The sequence below is a fragment of the Sinohyriopsis cumingii genome, chromosome 9 (genome assembly GCF_028554795.1).
Source record: "Sinohyriopsis cumingii isolate HCF-2022 chromosome 9, ASM2855479v2, whole genome shotgun sequence".
Classification (NCBI taxonomy): Eukaryota; Metazoa; Mollusca; class Bivalvia; order Unionida; family Unionidae; genus Sinohyriopsis; species Sinohyriopsis cumingii.
In genome coordinates this window covers 54,310,246-54,334,070 of record NC_142969.1, presented here as the reverse complement: position 1 = coordinate 54,334,070, position 23,825 = coordinate 54,310,246, and the positions used below count along the sequence as shown (strand labels likewise).

Here is a 23,825-nt window from a genome sequence, read left to right as displayed (position 1 = left end):
ATAGGCTCCAGGCAGTCATCTTTCCAGCCATGTGTGCCATTGGAATCCATCAAGAACTACCTACAAAGGCAAATGTAACTGCCCAATTTTGATGCCTGGAGTAATCCATTTGGAATCAGTGGAGCATGCGATTTTTTCATCCAGACATCTGTATCACCTCAATAGCTTCTGCTGCCTTCATGTCTTTATTTAGCTTTCTTATGTGAATTGGTACAATATACAGATGTGATTTCTAACTGGTAAATATTCAGATGCTTTTGTGACAATCAAACTTTCCAAGGATTTCAGTGATCTAGTATTATGCCAGTGTCCAACCTGCATTTTCACCGACATAAATTTCATCTGAATGAAGAAAATCAGAAATCAACTGACTTTAACGGCATAATACAAGATTAAAGCTGCAATGCCACTGTTTTTCATAAATTTCAGCATTCTTACAATCTAACCAAAGTTTGGAAGGCATGTGTGAGTGTGATTTTTAATGTAGCTTTAACAAGTTTTATAGCTGCCAACCCGAGTACAAAAATACCGACCACTAATGAGAGAAATACTGATTTTCAGGAACAAATACTGATTTTTTTAACTTTAATGCATATATAGCTACTTACAACATCTACTACCATCAGTAAAGTAGAACAGTAGAATTACTTAATTATTTAATGCCAAAAATGCATGTGTTGCACTCTTGCACCTTCATGACAGGCACCCTGTTCCATTCAGGTGCCCATTTATAAGGTGCGAGAGTGCAACACGCTCAGACACAGGCTGTTTATAGGAGCCTTTCACTGATGATCTAAATTCTGTGTGATTTTTTTTTACTGAAATGTTTTCATTCTAGCACTCGAGTCCTTTGCGATTTTACTGTCTGGAAAACTTGTGCAAAATAAATTGCCATAAACGCTAGCAACTGAAAGATGAAGGTTCATTTCTAAAACATTTTTAGTAAAAACTGAACTTCAATCAAATTACATCAAGGTTCTCTCTGGTATTTACATACCTTGTAAGATCAGGCGGAGTTGTTGATGATGAAGCAGCAAGCTGATGTTAGCTTTTCATGCTGTTTTATGTCAATGGCACCTCAATACCCACCAGGGAAATCGCATTACACAATTTACAATACGTGAAATTTTCTCCATTTACTAGATGGTTTCACAAATCTAAACAAGACAGTACAATTGTTCTTCCAGTTCTAGATTCTTTTCTTTCCTGAAGAAATTCTGATTTTTCTGCTTTCCTTTTCGACATGATTAGAAGTTGAATATTACGAAGATGAAATGCAATGATAGCGGCAACTGTTTGCACAATCCAATATGGTGCCAAAAGACAGACATGGTAGCCTCAATTTTGAATAAACCAATACAATTTTAGAACTGTTCCTATTTACATGTGCTACATTCTATCAGAATGGAAGCAAGTGCATACTCCAATAAGAAAATTGCAAGGAAATTGTACTTACATTTTTATTAAAAAATGGATTTTTGACAAGAAAAATGTACAACTGTAATCAAGTCCAAAATACAGAACAAATATGGGAAAAACGGGACACTTGGCAGCTATGAAGTTGGCAGTCATATTGCTACAATGTCTGCAGTGTGGCATTTTATAGTGATATCTAGCACTTTGGCATCATGCCACAGACATGTAGCATTATGTTCCACCCAGACACATTATCCTGACACCAGGCCGACCAGTACTAACACCTCTTAATAATTAGCACCTAGCGATGCAGCTCTAAGTACAATTTTTATATGTCTTCAGTTTGAAAGGAAGGATGTGATTTGTTAAAAATGCTATCTGACATCAACTGTTCTTTGAAATAATCAAGATGTTAGGTTTAAATGACATTCAAATATTGAGTTTTGAATTAAGGGGTACCATCACTTACTTCAAAGAAGTCACTCGTAATTCCGTTCTTTTCCAAGATTGTTGGAAAAGCAGTAATGACATCCATTGGTCAAATTCTGTAAATGACTAATCTAATAACGAATCTAATAATAACAATATTCACATGTGGAGCAAAAATTGATTTGACAGGAAATTAAGAAAGGCAGGCCCGCTTTTATTTTAATTGAATCTGAGAAGAAAAAGCATGCATTAGACAATATTAAACTCTCATGAACAATGGTGATCAGCTTGAGTGCAGGAATAATTTGAAGGTCAAACTTGGGCAAACCAAGTCCAACATAGCATGTCATTGGCTTCTTCTGTTTACAATGGTGACATCATCAAATCTTGTGATCCAGTTTTTGACTAAAATGAGTTGATCCATGGATAACCAACACTATTAATTCATAAACATAAAAAATGGCCAGGTTTATCATTTTACCGGAGAAATTACATGATACATAATCATATGACACAGCGATGCTATCTGGTTTTAATGGAAACCAAAGATGTTTCGGACCATTACCTTTCAAGATACAGTATTGTTCAGCTGATTTGGCTTACTGAACTTTTTGTATGTAACAGCAGATCTGGGGCTTTAAAAGCACTAATAATTCTACCAAATTGGAATGGTTGGCATCTCTGCCTATTGTTAACCCTTTACCTCATAGAGCATAGTTACAAAGTGCAGCACACTATAAATAGAACACCTGTTACCTATTCGACTCTATACGCATAGGCCTGCCTGTTAACTGTTAAGCAATGTAGTGTATGTTACGTTTAACAGCAATTTTAACCATTTCACATTTTTGGTACACATCTATTATGTGTGGAAAAATTTAAGAGTAAGTCCAATTGTTATAGCTGTGTAATTATTTTTCATGGAAGAATTTTTTTATGTGCTTTAAAATCTTGAGAGAACTCATTCACCGTCATGTCAGTGAGGCCGCGTGACCAGCCGTAGCTGCCATTTCTCATACTCTAAATTTACAAGTTCTTCCTACTTCACTAAGTCATCTGAATTTGATAATTTACAAAAACTAATTTCTGCCTACACCAATATCAGAGCCTTTACCTAAGTTATTGAATCTTTCATAGTTGTGATTCTAATCATGAAAACTTCATAAGTACTGAATGAAATCTGCGACCTCCATTTTGGAGAGTGGAGATTACGACCCAGTTACTTTAAATAGCAGATATCAACCAGAGCATAAACAGTGACCATGTGATCTGAACTAATTGTCATTCACAGAAATGAATGTAGTATCTAATATGGGGTTTATCCCGAAGGTGGCGCCACGAAAACTGGCTTAAAATGGCTGATGTTTACAGCAGGCGTCAAAAGGCACCTCCATGCAAATGGAGTAGAGGCGTCAAAAGGCGCTTCCATGCAAATGGAGTAGAGGCGTCCAAAGACACTTGCAAGAGGTAAAGGGTTAAACAGCTGAAATGTAAGGCCAACTTTGCTTTGAATTCAAATCACCATAACCCATAATCAATAAAATGGAATCAGCATACCCATAATCAATATAATGGAATATCATAACCCATAATCAATATAAAGCAATCAGCATAACCCATAATATAATGGAATCAGCATAACCCATAATCAATATAATGGAATCAGCATAACCCACAATCAATATAATGGAATCAGCATAATCCATAATATAATGGAATATTTTAACCCATAATCATAATAATGGAATATCAGAACTCATAATCAATATACACCTCTCCCTCGATAACTTGCACACAACGGGGTCCACAAACATAGACTGCACTATTAGTGAGGCGCAAGTTACTGAGGGACCTCTAAAAATTGAACAAAAATCGCTTTGACATAAAAAAAAAAACATGGGGGGAGTGGCATTAGTGAACTGGGCTGTTTATTGACTGAATCCTCATTTTACAATCACCACGATAAAAAATTTAATAACGCACTTTTTCTAATGAAGCTGTTCATTACTCTGTTTAAATAACATTTATTTTCAAAATGTCCAATATATGAAAGATCGTTCCAACTGGTTTCAACAACTATCATGTGTACACGAAAAATTTGTTTTCTTGATGAGTCTGGTTCCTGTAGTGGTGTTTAATATTATCCTGCCAAATCGAGAGTCCACTGGACTAACTGTTGATACACCACCATGCAAGATTCCTTTTTTTTCAAAAACTTGCAACATTTATTTTGTGAGAAAATCGTCTACATCAAAACTCAATTCTTGTATTGTTCAATTAGTACAATATTGATGTCGTGATTCATTTGGAAGTAATAATGAAAGTTCTTATCATCCTTGAGAATATCTCTAAGTGCTAGTTCAAGAATTCTCTGAAACTTGCTTGCCTAAAATGGTCCATATCTGTGAAATCAAGCTCTTTATTTTACAAAGTATTCATTTCACTTGGCTGCCTTGTTATCTTTGATCAGTTATGAAAGAGTCAGTTAATTTAAGGTAGTAATATTTATAAGTGTTCAATTGATCAAATGAAGCGAGTTCACCCGACATACGACCAGGACGTCTAGATTTTATTTAACCCTTTGCCTCATGCATCTTTGGACGCCTCTACACCATTCGCATGGAAGCACCTTTTGACACCTCAAGTTGCATGGAAGCGCCTTTTGACATCAGCTGTAAACATAAGCCATTTTAAGCCGGTTTTCGTAGCGGCACCTTCGGGGAAAACCCCCTATTAGATACTACATTCATTTCTGCGAATGACAATTACGTCAGATCACGTGGTCACTGTTTATGCACTGGTCAGTATCTGCTATTTAAAGTAACTGGGTCGTAATCTCCACTCTCCAAAATGGCGGTCGCGGATTTCATTCAGTACTTACAAAGTTTTCATGATTAGAATCACAACTATGAAAGATTCAATAACCTAGGTAAAGGCTCTGATATTGATGTAGGCAGCAATTAGTTTTTATAAATTATCAAATTCAGATGACTTAGTGATGTAGATGCAGACAAAAAACGTGTAAATTTCGAGTATGAAAAGTGGCAGCTACGGTTGGTCACGCGGCCTCACTGACATGACGGTGAATGAGTTCTCTCAAGATTTTAAAGCACACAAGAAATTCTTCCGTGACAAATAATTACACAGCTATAACAATCGGACTTTACTCTTAAATTTTTCCACATATAATAGATGTGTACCAAAAATGTGAAATGGTTAAAACTGCTGTTAAACATAACATACACTACACTGCTTAACAGTCCACAGGCAACCGCATGCGTATGGAGTCGAATAGGTAACAGGTGTTCTATTGATAGCGTGCTGCACTTTGTAACTGTGCTCTATGAGGTAAAGGGTTAAGTTTGTAGGATTTTGGTGCCTTTTAACTTTTCTTTTATTCCACCTCCTTTATTTGATTCAAAAGACATAATTAACGTGGTAATACAAAGGAGGCCAGCTTTTAGCTTAGTGCAACAATACAACAAATACTTTCAGCAGTCAGTTATCAAAACATGGTCAGTACTTAATTAGGTTCTCAGAGAAACGCTCGCGAATACAACTGTTACGGTAGATTAACACAATTTACGTTTAATTACAATAAGATACATTACACTTAAAAGGAACTAAAAGGCAGAAACTAGAACACAAATTTCAATTGATAAAAAAATTATTTAATTTGTATTTATTTATTAAAATACTGCCTCCACTCGGTGTAAGTGACATTTTCATTGATCAAAATTTTTTTATATATCGTTAATTGCAGTGTACTAAGAATGTCGTTTGGAAAGAAAATGTAACAAAAATTGTATGACCTACTTTTGAATTTGATATTTCAAAGTGCTGTTTAAAATTTCCAGGTCCTATCTACCATTTTCAACGATAAAACGAGTGATACATCAAAGTTTCCGTTACCAATTTTGACCATGATTTTCTTCAAGTTCAACAAATAGGGATCAATTTTTTTTTATTTTCTAGTTTTAAAAATGGGAGCCACGCCTGACCCCGCATTATAAGCGGATTCGTTGGTTGTCAGGGCACAAGTTATCAAGGGAGTGGTGTAACAGAATCAACATACCCATAATCAATATATTGGAATCAGCATAACCTATAATCAGTAAAATGGAATTAGCATACCCATAATCAATATAATGGAATCAACATAACCCATAATCAATACACCTCTCCTTCGATAACTCACACACAATGTGATCCACAAACATAGACTGCACTATAAGCAAGGGTGTGAGTTATCGAGCGGCCTCCAAAATTTTACAAAATCTTCTTATACATAGAGAAAATGGGGGGGGGAACTGGGCCAGTCAATGACTGAATCCTTTTACAATCACATCAATAATAATTGTTAATAACACGCTTTTTCGAATGAAGTTTTTCGTTATTCTGTATAAATAACATTTATTTTCAAAATTTCCAACATGTTAAAGCTCATTCCAACTGGTTTCAACAACCATCATGTGTAGGCAAAAAAAGTTTATTACGTCACTGCTTTTTGTTTTGTTGATTAGTCTGGTTCCTGGGGTGGAATTAAATAGTATATTAGCTAGTCGAGAGCCAAAGTAGCCGGAATCTAGAGTATCTGTTGATATACCACCAAACAAGATTCCTTTTCTTTTTCAAAAACTAGCGACATTTGTTTCATGAGACAATCACCTACATCAAAGAAAAAAAAAATTGCATTGTTCAGTTAGTACAATATAGATGTCAGGGCCACTAAACTTTAAATATGTAGGATTCGTGTGCCCTTTAACTTTCTTTATATTCCACCTCCTTTGATTCAAAAGACATAATTAACGTGATAATACAAAGGAGGCCAGCTTTAATTCAGTGCAACAATACAACTAATACTTCTGCAAGTAAGTTATCAAAACACGGTCGGCACTTAATTAGGTTCACAGAGAAACGCTTGCGGACATATCTGTTACGGTAGATTGACATATTTTATGTTTAAATACATTGCATTTGTGATGACTACGCTTAAGTGGAACTAAAATATTGAATTAACAAATTTCAAATATCCAAATTATTTAATTGCCATCTTCACTGATCAAAATTTCCTTGGATATCTTTACCTGTGCTGTACTTAAAATGTCATTGGGAAAGAAAATGTAACCAATTATATGACTTCTAATTAAAAGTTGATAATTTCAAGATGTTAAATAAAGTTTCCAGATCATATCTATTGGCTGTGACCATAAAACAAGCGATATATCGTCGTTTCCATTACCAATTTTGATCGTGATTTTTTGGGGGGTTCAAGAAATATTGATAAATATGGGGGGGGGGGGGATTTTCTGGTTTTAAAAAAATGGCATCCACACCTGACCCCGCATTATAAGAGAGTTTGTGAGTCATCAGGGTGTGAGTTATAGAGGGAGTGCTTGTTCTCTGCTTAGTATGCTCCCTGTGTTGTTCTCCGCTATTTGTATTGGGGTGTTCAATGCAGAGAGCATAAAAAGCAGGGAACCAGACTAATTATTCCCACACTTAACCTGCTTTCCGGCCTTATCATAGGAGCCGGCATCCCTATCAATGATCGTATTGCGAGAACAGACAGACTCCACTGACCTATATGTAATCAATTGTTCCAAGGACCGCTTGATTAGTAATGACTGTTCTGATCAAAAACAAACATAAAAGGAATTTTTAAAAAAAGGATTGTTGCTAACGGTGATAGATGCTACAGTCCGTAAACCAAGCTAATGTAATGTCACAAATTGCCGCTGTAGTGTCAAAGTTGACAAAGTGGTCGCGTATATTGTTTGTCTTTAGAGTTAAGTCATATTGCCAAGGGTTAATAAGGTCATTGTCTATTAAACCAGCAAGAGAGAATCGTTTGCAGAATTCGATTAATAGTGCTGAAGATTTGTGATGTTTGATGTATTTTCCCCCAATGTTAAGCGATTACATCCCAATCACAAAGCTGTCTATTCAAGTTGGTGTGACCGGGTTACACACTTTGCTTATAGAGTTAATCCCTGTATGTGATCTTTCAATGAAGCCGTTGACTTTTGTCTCCGAGTAAATGGTTCTGATTCTGGATGAGATAATTGTTTCTTTTTATTCCATTAATTGTTAGATATGCAATGCACATGTTAAGATTTTTCATATTTTCCCACAGCCCAGTCAAAACCGTCTTTACATTCGATATTACAATTGAGCACTAATAATTTTAACACCTAGAACTTTAATAACAATGGAAGAACCTTTAACTGAAAAGAGACAAATTTTAAGGCTGTAAAAAATAAGTTTTGTAACTGAAGTGAAAAAGAAAAAGAGCAGACCACTCACAAAAAAGCAGTTTAAACGTTGGTACAAAAAACTTGAGGTTGTTATAAAGGAAAACAATTCAGAAACAATTTCATATGCTAAAATATGTGATCTTCAAATGTAAAAGTGATTCCATGTTTAATGATAGAAGTATATCTTTACTTCTATATAATACTGTTTTTAGATGAATGCATATAATATTTTAGCAAGAACTATTAATAAAGAATAGAATATATGTACAGTGATTGTGGTTATTTTTCTTGAAATAGTTCTGACACTGGACCATGGAAATGGGTCTTTTTGTACAAATCTGCTATGAGAGACCACCTGTCTTGTGGGACCACATTTTGTTGGTAGAAGGGGCAGTCTCTCATAATAGGTTTTACTGTATAATGGAATCAGCATAACCCATAATCAATATAATGGAATCAGCATAACCAATAATCAATAAAATGGAATCAGCATACCCATAATCAATATAATGGAATCGACTTGCCCATAATCAATATAATGGAATCAGCATAACCCATAATCAATATAATGGAATCAGCATAATCCATAATCAATATAATAGAATCAGCATAAACCATAATAAATATATAATGGAATCAGCATACCCATAATCAATATAATGGAATATCATGACCCATAATCAATATAATGGAATCAATATAACTGATAATCAATATAATCGAATCAACATAACCCATAATCAATATCATGGAATCAGCATAATCCATAATCAGTATAATGGAATCAGCATAACCAATAATCAATATAATGGAATCAGCATACCCATAATCAATATAATGGAATCAGCATAACCTATAATCAGTAAAATGGAATTAGCATAGCCCATAAGCAGTATAATGGAATCAGCATATCCTTTAATCAATATGATAGAACATGTCTGGTCCATCCCATTTCTAATAAAATAAGGAATAAAATTTCCATCCTCAGGTCTCTCCAAATATCACAATAATAAGGTTTCTGCATAAACCACAACATAATTGTTTTCTGCATAAACCATAAAACCAATCCCTTTTAACTCGCTTACTGTAGACATCTGAGCATACACTCCACAATGAACAGAGAAAAAACTACTTGTTTACTTACCTAGACCTATTTCTTACTTTCAACATACATGTACCTGAGCAGTCTACAAAATGAATACAACCTACCATCCAATACTTATTTGTATGTAAATACAAGGACATAAATAGACCAACAGTACATTTTGCCATACAGAAATTTTATCTCACTGTCATTTCTTGGTGTGCTCCAGTAACTTTGAACAGCTGCAGAAATTTCTATTGGTGAGTATTGGAAACATCTGCCTTTTAAAAGAATTAACAGTCAACACACTTTCAATAGAACATAATAATCTTCTAAGTATTTTTTCATCCTCAGTAGAAGTCCAGAGACAAAAATGTGTATACCTACAGCTTAATCCTAGTCGAGACAAGAATTACCAGAATAATGACCCATTTTATCGGCACTCTTGGGGCTACTATGTTGTTGGTCATGTCTGTGAATGTATCCACATTTCCATGTAACCTGAACTCCACCTACACCTACTGAACTAAAAGAATCTATGTTGGGATTAGACACACCAGCAAGAAATTCCCAGTAAGGGGTTGTATTATTTGTCTCCCATGAAGCTCACCAAGTAGGAAGATAAATAATGAAACTCCAAGACTGGGATCTCCTACTTTTCATACAAACACCAACACAGATTATTTTTCTCATGCAACTTTTCCATTTAAATTAAAATAACACTTCATTTAGTTGGCAAATTCAACACATACAGTATTAATCACTTCATTTAGTTGGTAAATTCAACACATACAGTATTAATCAAGTACTATTTTTGACTCCCTCTTTATAGGAAGGTCATCAGGACTTGTAGTGTTTGAAAATATATGAACAATTATCTAAGCAGAATCAAGCTATATATGCCACTCTAAGAAAAAAAGAAGAAAAAAACAAGAAAATAAAGAAATGTTTTCACTGAGGAGTGTATGCTCATATGTCTACAGTAACTTAATTAAAAGGAATTGGTTTTATGGTTTATGCAGAAAACAATTATATTGTGGTTTATGCAGAAACATTATTATGATATATGCAGAGACCTGAAGATGAAAATTTTATTCCTTATTTTATTAGAAATGGGATGGACCAGACATGTTCCATCATACTGATTAAAGGATATGCTGATTCCATTATAATAATTATGGGCTATGCCAATTCCATTTTACTGATTATAAGTTATGTTGATTCCATTATATTGATTATGGGTATGCTGATTCCATTATACTGATTATGGGTCTGCTGATTCCATTATTTTGATTATGGGTTATGCCAATTCCACTATATTGATTAAAGGTTAAGTTGATTCCATTATATTGATTATGGGTAGGGTATGTTGATTCCATTATATTGATTATGGGTATGTTTTAAAATATTTATTATTATCTTACACTTTTTATAATTTGTTGTGACTAAGGACATTATTGTTGTTGTAGGGTTTAACACCATTTTTTAGCACAACATAGGTTATACATGGTTCTCCAGTATAAATGTTAGAGGAAGAACCCAGAAAGAACAACTGACCCACAAGAAGCTACTGGCATGCTTTCTGTGATGTTTTACCCCAACCCCTTGTATTATACATGTATTTATAAGTCTGTAAGTGGAGCCAGGTAAGCTTTGTTTTTCCAAGTGCCTAAGTTGGCTAATCCTCTTACGTAACCCAGTCTTTGTTTGAGCTCTTGAGTGGAAATCTGGCGGGAATCTTTGTACATGGGAACACGTGACGTAGACAACTTCAAAGAGCCGGAAGCCGACAATGGTAGGCTGGACAGTACATGGGGACACACAGACTGACATTTTTATGATTGACAGTTCGATCAAATGACCAGAGTCCGTCGCCATCCAATCGGGATGCGTTGTAGGTGGGACTTGATTCGAGAAATTGACATAAGACTTGTACAAGCCTGAAATTCGTCAGTTGGTGTTTAAGAGTCGCGGTGACACACACTCCGTTAGCCATTCGTAAAAATTGGCGGAATTTAGGAAATTCATGAAATAGCTTCGATCAGGTAAGTTTGATGTTACGTTGATTCTGCTTGATACGACTGCTGTTAATTGAAGAGAATTTGTCGTATGTATACATTTTACTTGTATTGAAGTATGAATAGTTAATTATGACCTTAATAGTTTGCATTTTTTTTCATGACTTTAGCTAGTACTTTTGTTTACGATTGATTACGATGTTGATTCGTTGCCTCATTATTCATAATGTTACCATGTACACCTTATTTGTGAGGCGAAAATGTTCTCTTCTTTCGCTAGTAATATGTGTGCATATTATTTCGTGGATTATTACGTTTACGCCCTTTTGAAAGGACGATTTGTATTTGTGAAGAATTGCATTGCTCGCTAGCCGCTATAAGAATTAATATTGTAATTCTTTGCGTAGTTATATTTTGGTAGACAAGAAATTTGTTTACGTAATGATAGATTTTGCCATTGAGTAACGGATTGCCGTTTATCACCATTTGAATGTGAATATTGTGGATTTGGTACGCTTGTGTAGGAAATATATATAAATATATATAAATATATAGATAGTCATATTACTAATCGTAGTAATATTTTAGTACAATCGTATTTAAAATATTTTGTATGTATATACTGATAGGGCTCAGTATGTAGATATTTGAATCCTTTGTGTGATTGTGTTATGGCGCCATTTTTGTAAGCGGCGGAAGTGTATGGGAATTTCGATGTGTGCGCATGCGCGACCCAAATGTCCCGCCTTAAACTGATGGTTCAGTTCAGTGACGTAGTGTGAGGGAAGATTTTTATAACCCTATGCTAATACATTATACCTTTCAACAGGAAACTTTCGGGGGACGAAAGAATTTCAGAGAATTTCGGGGGACGAAAGAATTTCAGAGAATTTCGGGGGACGAGAGAAGTTCAGAGAATTTCGGGTGACGGTGAGAGATACCGAGTGAATTTCGGGTGACCTCAAGGAATATCGTCAAGGGTTCCGGATACTAGAAGAGGAACCGGAAGTCAAGATAACGGCAAGGAACAAGGATTATAGAAGAGGAAGCGGAAGTGGAGATCACGAAAGGAGAGAAAGACAAGGGAACGAAGAGATTTAGATGAGTAGCACTCAAGAAGGGAAAAATCTCCTCACACTGTGAACTCAAATGATGATCAAAGGGATCATTGGGTGAAAGAGAGACACTGATTACTTTAAATTCTTTTAAATTTCATTTAGTAAATTGTTATTGTTTAAATTTCATCTTTGTATTTCTTTTAATTTAACTGTCGGCATTGCTGACTGGGGGCTCGTAGCCATAAATATATTTAGTCAATAAATAATATAGTGTCCAGAATTAACCTTCTGAATAAGGACCAGGGGAACTTCTCATAATTCGTTAAAGTCTATAAGAAGAACCCCACCCCTAGACAACCACCACACACCCCCACAGTGGGCGCTTCGTCCGGGATATGAATTAGACATATATATTATTTTGGGACTTAAAGTTATTGGTAGAAGTATTAGTGAACAGTGTGAGATATTTTCCATTCTTTGTATTTGAAATTTTGTGATTTTCTCATCTTGTATTTTTATTGTCATATGTGCAGGCTTTGTAGATCTTCCATTCATAGCAGTACGTGTGAAGCAGATATCGAACAAATATCTTACCTGAACGAAACTAGTTGTTGTCGACAGGTAAGTATTTAAACTGGTATTACAAATATCTGTATATTGTTTGAATTTTGAGACAAGGTATCACTTTACATTAGTATAATGGCTACCGAACGACAAATGATAAAGGAATACCGCGCCATGGGGTCGGAAGATCTTGGATACGAGGGAGATCGCCTGGCAACCTTTATAGAAGAAAGGATCAAGGAATGGAAGGCCGAAAAAGCAGCGGAAAGAGAAGCCCAGAGAGAACTAGCCAAGATAGCAGCGGACCAAGAGTTAGCCAAGATAGCAGCGGACCAAGAGTTAGCCAAGATAGCAGCGGACCAAGAGTTAGCCAAGATAGCAGCGGACCGAGACGCCCAGAAAGAGCTGGAGCTAGCCAGACTCGCTCACACTCTGGAGATGGAAAAGGTCAGAGTTGAAGCTAGGACCAACGGACGGGACGACGCCAGTACAAGCTCTGGAACAACCGGCCGACCTTCCATCGACCACCGGATAGTCCAGATCAACATGTCACGCTTCAATGATAGGGAGGAGGCTATTGACGATTTTCTCGTCCAGTTTGAGAAACTCGCACGCGCTCATCAGGTCCCTGAACAGCACTGGGCCATTAATGTCTCAGCCTTTTTGCAAGGTGCAGCTCGGGAAGTCTACCACGGCTTAACTGCAGAAGAGGCTGATGACTACACTGCCCTCAAGAAGGCGCTTCTCTGCCATTATCGGCTGACCGCCGAGACTTACCGGAAACTTTTCCGGGACTCGGTGAAAAAGGTAACAGAGACCCACTCTCAATTCCACAACCGTGTTCGAGGTTTATTTGAGAAGTGGATGAAAATGGCCGAAGTCGAACGCACGTACGAAGGGCTACGCGAGGTAATACTCAAGGAACATGTCCTGGGTACTTACCGTCGCGAGTTGACAGTTTTCTTAGCAGAAAGAGAACACCGGACGCTCGAAGAGATCGCTAACATGGCGGAGCGATACGAGCAGGCGCACTCGAAGAGTGGAGGTTCCGGGGTTGCTGACCGACCCCGACCCTCTGAGTCGCGTCGTATGGGGGAGGTTGAGCCGGCTGTCCGTAACCGTCAGGGCGACGGGAAGGTCGGAGGGGCACCTACAGGTAGGGCTGCCGCCTATCGACCTGGACAGGCCTCACCCACGAAACCAGGACTTGCAAGTCGGCGAGGGCCGCCGACATGTTTTAATTGCAAGCGCCTGGGGCATTTTGCCAGGGACTGTCCCAAGGGCAGGCAGACCCAGGTGAATGTCGTAGCTAAGAAGGAAGGTGTGCCGGAAGCGAGTCGCAACCCAGCCAACCTTGCGGCCGCAACTGTCAATGGTGAAGGCGCCACCATCTTGTATGACACTGGGTGCAGCGTCCCCGCGCTTGTCGACAAGAAATATGTCAAGCCGGAGGACTATACAGGGGAGGTAATAGAAGTTCAGTACGCGAACTGCGCGCGTGACTCATTACCAGTAGCTGTCATTGACCTCGATTCACCATACGTGAAGGGGAAAATTGAAGCTGCTTGCTTGGAGGGGCTATCACATGACGTCATATTGGGTTGCCGTTATGTGTTACCCCAGCCGAACCCCGAAACCTGCACACCTATGCCAGTGAGTGCTGTTGAAACCAGGGCCATGAGTCGACAGCCGAAACAAAAGCCAATCCAAGTTACATCGACACCGGTTAGTAATGTTATTCCAGCGGAGTTAAGGAAGCTGCAACAGGAGGACGCAACTCTGGCGCAGTTGCACAAACACGCAGAAGCGGGAACAGAAAGGGAAACTCCGAACGGCGCGGTGAAGTTTGTCTACAAGAAGGGAATCTTGTATCGCCACGCCAGGAAACACAACGAACACTTCAAGCAAGTCGTCGTGCCAAAGGAAAAGCGTTGCGAAGTACTGAAACTTGCACACGAGAGTCTCATGGGTGGACACATGGGAATTGCCAAGACGCGTGACCGTCTTGTAAAAGAGTTTTACTGGCCAGGGGTCCAGGGAGACGTAAAACGGTTCTGTCTCTCCTGTGACAAATGCCAGAGAATGGCACCGAAAACGGATCAGCGACCCATCCCTTTGGGGAGTACGCCCCTTATCGATGAACCATTTAGACGTGTTGCCATGGATTTAATCGGACCGATAAAACCCGCGTCTGCGCACGGAAATCGATATATTTTAACGGTTGTCGATTATGCTACACGCTATCCGGAGGCCGTTGCGTTGCGTAACATTGACACGGAAACCGTCGCGGAAGCTCTGTTTGCGATCTGGTCAAGAGTCGGAGTGCCCGACGAGATCTTGACCGATCAAGGAACACAATTTATGAGTCGTGTGATGGCGGAGGTGAATCGTCTCATGTCGATTAAACACCTCACGACTACACCGTATCACCCCCAATGTAACGGATTGGTCGAACGGTTTAATGGGACCTTGAAAAACACGCTCAAGAAATTGTGCGAAGGCCGCCCCAAGGATTGGGACCGGTATATTCCGGCCATGCTTTTTGCATACCGGGAAGTACCGCGAGTTTGGGGTTCTCTCCCTTTGAACTCTTGTACGGGAGAACCGTACGCGGCCCAATCGCCGTACTGAGACAGCTGTGGACAGACGACCACGCTGTAGAGGAAGTACGCACTACCTACCAGTACGTCGCGGACTTGCGCAACAAACTGGAAGAGGTTTGTTCTCTCGCGCAAGAAAATCTCAAACGAGCTAAGGCGCAACAGGCGAAAAATTACAATAAGCGCGCAAAACCACGTCAGTTTGAGGTAGGGGACAAAGTGTTGTTGTTGTTGCCCCAGGAACACAACAAGTTGCAAGTTTCCTGGAGGGGTCCATACGTCGTCACCAAGAAGGTCGGAGGTCAAACCTACCGGATACAGCTACCGACGAAAGAGAAATTGTACCATGCCAATTTGCTCAAGAGGTACCGGGAAAGGGAGACCGCCAGAGATTTTGTTGTCGCAGCGATAGTCACCGAGGATATCGAAGGCGATACGGAAGGTGCTAACACTGTCCCGAGCTGTCCATTAACGAGGGCCGAGACTCCGTCGGACGTGGAGTGTGACCCCATGTTAACTGAAGGGCAGCGGAACGAGATAGAGACCTTGCTGGCCGGATATTCCGACGTGCTAACAGAAAAACCCGGGAGGACGACGCTTGTCGAGTTCGGGTTAAAGATGGTGGACGACCGACCAGTTCAGTGTAAACCCTACCCCTTGCCCCACGCGAAACGACAAGTTGTAAGGGAAGAAATCGAGCAGATGATTGCTCTGGGAGTAATCGAACCTGCCGACTCTCCGTACAGCTCACCAGTAGTCTTAGTGCAGAAGAAGGACGGCACCCATCGGTTCTGCGTCGACTACCGGAAGCTGAATCAGGTGACAGAATTTCAAGTTGAAATGCTACCTGACCCCGAACATATCTTCGCTTCGGTCTCGAAAGCGAAATATTTTTCCAAACTGGATTTGTCCAAGGGGTATTGGCAAATTCCGGTAAGGAAAGAAGACCGACCGAAGCTTGCTTTTGCTACTCCCGACGGGACATACCAATGGTTGGTGATGCCGTTCGGGGTACAAAACGCGCCCAGCGTCTTTACCAGAATGATGCGGAAGTTGTTGGAGCCCTTGCGCGATAGGGGTGTCCACAACTTCATGGATGACCTCTTGTTAGCTACAGAGACATGGGGTGAACACCTCGCTCTGTTAGCTGACGTTTTGGAGCGGCTACGTCAGGAGGGCTTGACAGCCCGCCCTTCCAAATGTCACCTTGGTTTCAGGACATTAGACTATTTAGGACATACCCTGAGCCAAGGCACGCTGTCTCCAGAGAAGTCGAAGGTGGAGCAGTTGAGAAACGCCGCACGCCCCACCACGAAAACGGAAGTGAGGTCATTCCTGGGACTGGCCGGATATTACCGGAGGTATGTCGCTAATTTCAGCGCGATTGCGGGCCCGTTGTCTGACCTAACCAAGAAACGGACCCCGAGTAAGTTCGTTTGGACAGATGCGTGTGAGCACGCATTCCAAACGCTAAAGGATAGACTTACATCCGACGCAGTTGTTCGTCTACCGGACTTGGATAAAGAATTCGTTCTGCGCACCGATGCATGCGACACGGGACTGGGAGCAGTACTGCTCCAGGAGCATGACAAGACGCTTTTTCCTGTCGCATACGGCAGCCGGAAGTTGTCTGCTGCCGAGAAGAACTACTCAGTATCGGAGAGGGAATGTCTCGGAATCGTGTTCGGCATATCACGGTTCGAGCGATACCTATATGGACGTAAGTTCATATTGGAGACCGACCACCAACCACTCGCCTATCTGGCGCAGGCAAAGTTGTCCAATGGTCGATTGATGCGATGGTCGCTGTTTTTACAGCAGTACCAGATGCAGATCAGATACGTGAAAGGATCTGAAAACGTAGGCGCAGATTTCATGAGTAGAAGCGCCGAAATGATATAGATCATTTGTTATATTTTCGTGTTCATACTCAGTTTAGCATTTAGTTCATTTTGCTGATTTTGTTCCTTATATCGTGTAACACTTTTGCTTTTTTAGTTTGAGTGAATAAAATCCTGATTTTATTCTCAAGCGTGGGGGGATGTGATGTTTTACCCCAACCCCTTGTATTATACATGTATTTATAAGTCTGTAAGTGGAGCCAGGTAAGCTTTGTTTTTCCAAGTGCCTAAGTTGGCTAATCCTCTTACGTAACCCAGTCTTTGTTTGAGCTCTTGAGTGGAAATCTGGCGGGAATCTTTGTACATGGGAACACGTGACGTAGACAACTTCAAAGAGCCGGAAGCCGACAATGGTAGGCTGGACAGTACATGGGGACACACAGACTGACATTTTTATGATTGACAGTTCGATCAAATGACCAGAGTCCGTCGCCATCCAATCGGGATGCGTTGTAGGTGGGACTTGATTCGAGAAATTGACATAAGACTTGTACAAGCCTGAAATTCGTCAGTTGGTGTTTAAGAGTCGCGGTGACACACACTCCGTTAGCCATTCGTAAAAATTGGCGGAATTTAGGAAATTCATGAAATAGCTTCGATCAGGTAAGTTTGATGTTACGTTGATTCTGCTTGATACGACTGCTGTTAATTGAAGAGAATTTGTCGTATGTATACATTTTACTTGTATTGAAGTATGAATAGTTAATTATGACCTTAATAGTTTGCATTTTTTTTCATGACTTTAGCTAGTACTTTTGTTTACGATTGATTACGATGTTGATTCGTTGCCTCATTATTCATAATGTTACCATGTACACCTTATTTGTGAGGCGAAAATGTTCTCTTCTTTCGCTAGTAATATGTGTGCATATTATTTCGTGGATTATTACGTTTACGCCCTTTTGAAAGGACGATTTGTATTTGTGAAGAATTGTATTGCTCGCTAGCCGCTATAAGAATTAATATTGTAATTCTTTGCGTAGTTATATTTTGGTAGACAAGAAATTTGTTTACGTAATGATAGATTTTGCCATTGAGTAACGGATTGCCGTTTATCACCATTTGAATGTGAATATTGTGGATTTGGTACGCTTGTGTAGGAAATATATATAAATATATATAAATATATAGATAGTCATATTACTAATCGTAGTAATATTTTAGTACAATCGTATTTAAAATATTTTGTATGTATATACTGATAGGGCTCAGTATGTAGATATTTGAATCCTTTGTGTGATTGTGTTATGGCGCCATTTTTGTAAGCGGCGGAAGTGTATGGGAATTTCGATGTGTGCGCATGCGCGACCCAAATGTCCCGCCTTAAACTGATGGTTCAGTTCAGTGACGTAGTGTGAGGGAAGATTTTTATAACCCTATGCTAATACATTATACCTTTCAACAGGAAGCTTTCGGGGGACGAAAGAATTTCAGAGAATTTCGGGGGACGAAAGAATTTCAGAGAATTTCGGGGGACGAGAGAAGTTCAGAGAATTTCGGGTGACGGTGAGAGATACCGAGTGAATTTCGGGTGACCTCAAGGAATATCGTCAAGGGTTCCGGATACTAGAAGAGGAACCGGAAGTCAAGATAACGGCAAGGAACAAGGATTATAGAAGAGGAAGCGGAAGTGGAGATCACGAAAGGAGAGAAAGACAAGGGAACGAAGAGATTTAGATGAGTAGCACTCAAGAAGGGAAAAATCTCCTCACACTGTGAACTCAAATGATGATCAAAGGGATCATTGGGTGAAAGAGAGACATTGATTACTTTAAATTCTTTTAAATTTCATTTAGTAAATTGTTATTGTTTAAATTTCATCTTTGTATTTCTTTTAATTTAACTGTCGGCATTGCTGACTGGGGGCTCGTAGCCATAAATATATTTAGTCAATAAATAATATAGTGTCCAGAATTAACCTTCTGAATAAGGACCAGGGGAACTTCTCATAATTCGTTAAAGTCTATAAGAAGAACCCCACCCCTAGACAACCACTACACCCCCACACTTTCTCACATAACCACATTGGCCAAACCAAAGACTCAAACCCACGCAAACAGAGGTCAGATGGCAATGATCTGTAACAGTAAGCACTTTAGACCACTTGGCCACTCAAGGCCCCTGACTATGGACATTGCTGGTAACAACACACACATGGATCCACTAATGAAAACTATGGGTTTTTTAATATATTTTAACAAAAAGAAAAAATTTGTCAGAAAATGCACTCAAAGGAAGAATGAGGCTCAAGACTGGGAGAAAATGGACATAAAATATCATAAAACCTGTGAATCCAGAGCTTAATTTGCAATACCAATTATGATGCAGAACTAATATTATTGTAACGCAACCATTTTCATTTTTCAGTAGGTGATTTTTAACTTTTATCTTGTGACCACTGAATTGCAACAATCCTTCCTTACCCCAAATGCAAACCATCCACAAAGTTGTGTAACATTAGATATATGACAACTGAAGTTATTGTGCTGACACAAAATTGTGAACAGTATGACACCGAGACATTATTAAATAACACTGCCTCTTGGCAGGCTTATTTAAAAATGGCAGGTGCTCCAATTCAAATACTGCTGTCTCTAATTGATCTACAAAACAGTCCCACAGCCATCCAATATGAACACAACTTTACCATGCCATTCAACTTTATCAGTTACACAGAAATAATGGTCTTATGAACAAATATCTTTTGTTTTTTGGTTCCACATTGTGAAGCTAATTACTGCCATTCATAATTATGGTATTATTATCTTCCGGGTCAAGAACAAGGCAAGAGCTAAATTACGTCCATAAACAAGTTCAAGATAACGCAAGTTGACAGGGGACAAATTGAATTTACCATAATACAGGTTGTACTTAACTGGACACAATACTAATCCTGACCCATAAACACATCATCAAGGTTGATGCTGATTTGAAACAAGCACAGACCCGTATCAGCTCATGTAATACAATGGGACTAATCTACATCTATGTGATCACAATGCATGTAGATAAGAACCAGAATAGAAACAAATGTCATACTGACAAATTATTTATAGTCGGCAGTCACTTTAACTAGCCTACATATTTAACTTTTGCTAAATGATCGTGAAGTCGTGTATTCTGCAATCAGCATGAAGCTGATGTGCTCAATCCAACTGCTGTATTACATCACTCTTGTTACCTTCTTTTGAAGTTTATAATGCAGTGATGTTTTGTCCTTTTTTTCTGATCTCACATGCTCCTCTAACATGTTCAGTCATACAACATCCACAAGTCACCCAGTTAAAGCCTGTTTTGCTTTACATCTGGCACAGTTTTCTTCAAAAGAATAGACTTGTCTGCAACTTATCTTATCAATATAATGAATCTGTGAGGCAAAGTTTTGAATGCAAGAAACCCATCTGTTTTCTTGAAAATGGTCATATACAGTTGCTATAATTAAAAAAAAAGGAAAAGCACATGGACGTCTAGTAATCTTACACTATTTTTATGCAGGAAAAATCTTTTTAAAAATATTCACAAATTTATAAAGTGGAATTAAAGAGATGATAAAAAAAATGTCCAACACAAATTTTATTGCCTTATTTTATTTTTCATTTACCAAAAGAGCATAATCCATATACAGGCGAGTGCAGGGGGTAATTAGGTGAAAAGAACACAATGATTATGCAAAAGAATAATGACTGGCATGTATGCTTCCATAGTGTTTATCGCTCATGCTGTGATTTAAATTTTTAACGTAGCTTCTACAATTTTTGATTCATATTGCTACAATGTCTGTAGTCCAGATACTGATGGATGATGGTCTGATGTCACCTGTTCATTAAAATGTGCAATTTTGCTGCATGCAAATCATTCCGGAACAAACCCACGTACACTTTAGGCACAAACTGGTACTTGGTAACAGCCATATCAAGCGTGAAATTCAAAATGGAAAAAGGACAGATTTTGTGCTATTCCAGGTGGATTTACAAGTCAACAAACATATGAATTGCTCAGGAAATATAACCTACATGTCACCAAAAGAACCCTTCAGCCAACGGTAGCCACACAGCCATAAGAAATACCGGTAAGTGTATAACATGTACACCAATGTGTGCAGACAAATTTAGATGCAGATAACTGCAGCTTTTAATAAATAGATATATGTGACCCTCACCCGAAAATCAATATCATCATGGGTGAAGGGCTGATTTATCGGTCTACAATGTCTGCAGTCTGTCAGTTTATAGCAATGTCTAGTACTGGGGCATGATGCCACACACACAAAGTATCACGTCCCACACATAAAGTATCATGTCCCATCCTGAAACATTATCCTGACACCAGGACAACCAGTCCTAACACTAACCTCTTTATGCTGAGCACCACATGGGGCAGCTGCAAGTACCAATTTTGTAAGTCTTTGGTATGACTCAGCCAGGGTTCAAACCCAAGACCTCCCACATCCAAGGCACACACTTTAACCACTTAGGCCACTGAATGGTCCTTGCTCATGCTGAGTAAAAACACTGACATATCATTCATTGACATGAAGATTTATAAATGAATCATGTTTGGCTGCCATCGAGGGTTTCAACATTATCAACCTGAAATCTGACAGAATCCAACAAAATCACAAAAAGAGAGACAGAAGAAATAACAACCAACTTCTTGGAGGCACCAGCAATTCACACATGACATAGTGTATGGTGCAAAATAACCGAGAGTGTATTATATCTAGGCTAACAATACAACAATGACAATATTTTGCTACCACAGTTACAAAAATGTTTGTTTTGTTTTAATACAATGAATGCTGTTTTTGCTACTGTACTCTGCAGACATCTATGTCTGCTTGTATCAGTTATGATAACAAAATAACAAACAACAAAAGCATGGGTGGTGAATAAAAACACACCTGGTAGAAAGAAATAAACAAGTTTCAGCTAGGGTTATCAAACATAAAGGTTCTTTAATTTATAAAGCAAGCCAAATTGGTAAGCCAACTGTGGATTCTATTAAGCCTATTTTTATAAAATATACAGAGTAGGCTTCTTTCTACCAGAGGCATTTTAAAAATAAACAAAAACAATAGAGTTGGAGCTCTGTGACACTACAAGCATACATGCGGTGAAATAAATCAAAACAATAGAGTTGGAGCTCTGTAACACTACAAGCATACATTCAGTGAAATAAACAAAAACAATAGAGTTGGAGCTCTGTGACACTACAAGCATACATTCGGTGAAATAAACAAAAACAATAGAGTTGGAGCTCTGTGACACTACAAGCATACATTCGGTGAAATAAACCAAAACAATAGAGTTGGAGCTCTGTGACAGTACAAGCATACATTCGGTGAAATAAATCAAAACAATAGAGTTGGAGCTCTGTGACACTACAAGCATACATTCGGTGAAATAAATCAAAACAATAGAGTTGGAGCTCTGTGACACTACAAGCATACATTCGGTGAAATAAATCAAAACATTTGCTGCAACTGAATATGTTTCATTTTGCAGCATTATCACAGGAAGTTGAAATAAGCCGTAAACTCAATACAGGACTAACTGGCTCTGAGCAAGTATTAAATTCAAGGTTCAGTCAAAGAGTTGGTAAAACAATGCGAGTGCTGCCATTAGGGGCCATCCATTTAGTACATACGCATGGACGTGGGTAACCCAAATGTATACGCTTGCATATGGGGGGGGGGTCTACTGATAATGTATCTACTCAAAGGAAATGGAGGGTGGGTTTGAAACCTTGATAATAATTTGTCTAATACATAACCAGTTCGACCGTGTTCAGTCGGTGTTTGAATTTTTGTAGACATTAGACAAACTTTTTAAAGTTACGCAGCTTATTTCTTTGATGCAGCCAGACATTCAACGTCAATATTACAATTGAAAAGGTGTCATAAAACTTACAACTCGTAAACCAAGATCTGTCCTAGAACTTATAGTGCACAAAAAATTACTGAGAAATTAATTTATGTTCTCCCAACATAAACAGTAAATATGGTAATCAGAACACCAGTTTACATACATACATAGACGAAACACTGATGACACAACAACACAGATGGATTGAAAAACAAAGCATAAAATATTAACATAGGATGATAATGTGCAACTTACATGGGACTCCGAAACAGTCTCAAGCTGCCAACAAAATGGCCACTAAATCTTGAGTTCAATTAAATTTAATTAAAATTAAAATTTGAAGTTTAAAAGGACATTGAATTAACACATCCAAAAACATATACTGCCTTATTGCAACAGAAAATGATCTTATGAATAAGCCTGTTTAGAAATGGTCCCATAAAAATCTTAAAGGCTTGCAGCACAGCTCAGAAATTCAATATAAACTGCTTCTAATGGATGACTTTAGCATTTTGTTTAACTAAACCATATGTGTTTAAAATCTACAAGTAAAAGAGCTGACAATGAAGGCAGTAACAGATGAACCTAGAGTCCTTTCTAGAATGTGTGACGTTGGAGTTTATACTAATTTCTA

At 38.6% G+C, this 23,825-nt stretch overlaps 1 protein-coding gene across 2 annotated transcripts in view; it reads right to left on the bottom strand.

The window, feature by feature from the left end:
• The window catches only part of LOC149791838 (uncharacterized), a 129,202-nt gene that overhangs the window by 76,800 nt on the left and 28,577 nt on the right, over window positions 1-23,825 (bottom strand). The window lies entirely within an intron of this gene.